The sequence below is a fragment of the Saimiri boliviensis genome, chromosome 7 (genome assembly GCF_048565385.1).
Source record: "Saimiri boliviensis isolate mSaiBol1 chromosome 7, mSaiBol1.pri, whole genome shotgun sequence".
In the NCBI taxonomy this organism is placed as follows: domain Eukaryota; kingdom Metazoa; phylum Chordata; class Mammalia; order Primates; family Cebidae; genus Saimiri; species Saimiri boliviensis.
Window position 1 is genome coordinate 88,727,122 of NC_133455.1, and position 1,785 is coordinate 88,728,906.

A 1,785-nucleotide genomic window follows, 5' to 3' on the forward strand; every position below is an offset into this window, starting at 1 on the left:
GTGCTGCTCCCCTAGATGTCCATGCTGATCTCTAGCAAGGACTTGAAACAGGGGAAAGCACTAATCATTTGAAAAAGCTTTTTAGGCTGGGCAATGGTGGCTCATGCCTGTAATCCCAGCACTTTGGGAGGCCAAGACAGGAGAATCACAAGGTCAGGAGATCGAGACCATCCTGGCCAACAAGGTGAAACCCCGTCTCTACTAAAATGCAAAAAATTAGCCAGGCATGGTGGCACGCACCTGTAGGCCCAGGTACTTGGGAGGCTGACGCAGGGGAATTGCTTGAACCTGGGAGGCAGAGGTTACAGTGAGCTGAGATTGCACTACAGCCTGGTGACAGATGGAGACTCCATCTCAAAAAAAAAAAAAAAGAAAAAAAAAGAAAAAACTTTTTAAGTGTAATCAATGCACTCATATTTTGCTCTAAATCTATTATTTATGAAAAATCGTTGTATGTTAAGTTAGAAATAATTTTTTATTTGTGGTTTTTGGGGCTTTTTGTTTGTTTGTTTGAGACAGAGTCTCGCTCTGTTGCCCAGCTGGAGTGCAGTGGCACAGTCTCAGTTCACTTCAACCTTCACCACCCAGGTTCAAGTGATTCTCCAGCCTCAGCCTCCTGAGTTTCTGGAATTACAGGCATATGCCACGATGCCTGGCTAATTTTTGTATTTTTTATAGAGATGGGGAGATGGGGTTAAATCACCTTGGCCAGGCTGGTCTCGAACTCCTGACCTCAGGTGATGCTACCACCTTGGCCTCTCAAAGTACTGGGATTACAGGCATGAGCCACCACACCTGGCCTATGGTGGTGTTTTTAAGCTGCCATGACCCATCAGTGAATTATGAAGTCAATTCACTGGATTTCAATTCGTATTTTTTTAAAGGAAGAATTGAGAAGAATAGAAATTTTCAGAGCACATTCTACATAGTAAGAGTAAGTGCTGTTTTGTGACATGTTATTTTCAATTCTATGTATATATGTGTTGTAAGTTGTAATAGAAATCAGTTCCTTACAGTGGTAGTTAAGAATTTTGAGAGCCACAGCTTCATAAGAAATCCAAAGTGGCTCTTCTTAGAAGGCTAGTCCCTTTTCCAATATCTATAGGGAATAATCAGACCCAGGAGACCCAGTCTTCCCATTTTCCTGTATCTCTGGTTGACAAATATTTAGATGTCTAGACAGAGAGGATGATCATCAGTGCATCCACCAACCAGCTGAGGAGCAAGCTTCCCCGGACATAATGCTCAGAGTACTGTGGCATCAGATGGGGGGACCTCAAGGAGAACATAAGGAACACAGACAGGAAATTAGGACACAGGGCAGAAAGTAAAGAGGACATGTGTATGGAGCCTTAGGCTGTCAGCCACGTTTATAAGCAGCATGAATCAGAACAAAGATGAGAAGTAGGCTGATCATTTCTGCAGTGTAACTCATCAAAAAGTCTGCAGAAACAGTTGAAGTTAGTGGCTGAGTGAGCTCTGGGGCCTAACCTGCTGGGATCTAACCCTGTTCTCTTCTTATTAGTTTGTCTATTACTGTGAATGTTAACCTCTCTGAGCCTTATTTCCATCACATATAAAAACATATATACATAATTTATATTTATTTACATATATTTATATTTATTTACATGTTCATGTGTGTATAGTTACATATACATATATTTATTTACATACATTTGTATTTATTTACATATGTGTATATTTTAATATTTATTTGTATATGCATATATTTGTATTTGTTTGCATATGTGTATGTTTGTATTTATTTGCATATTCATTTAT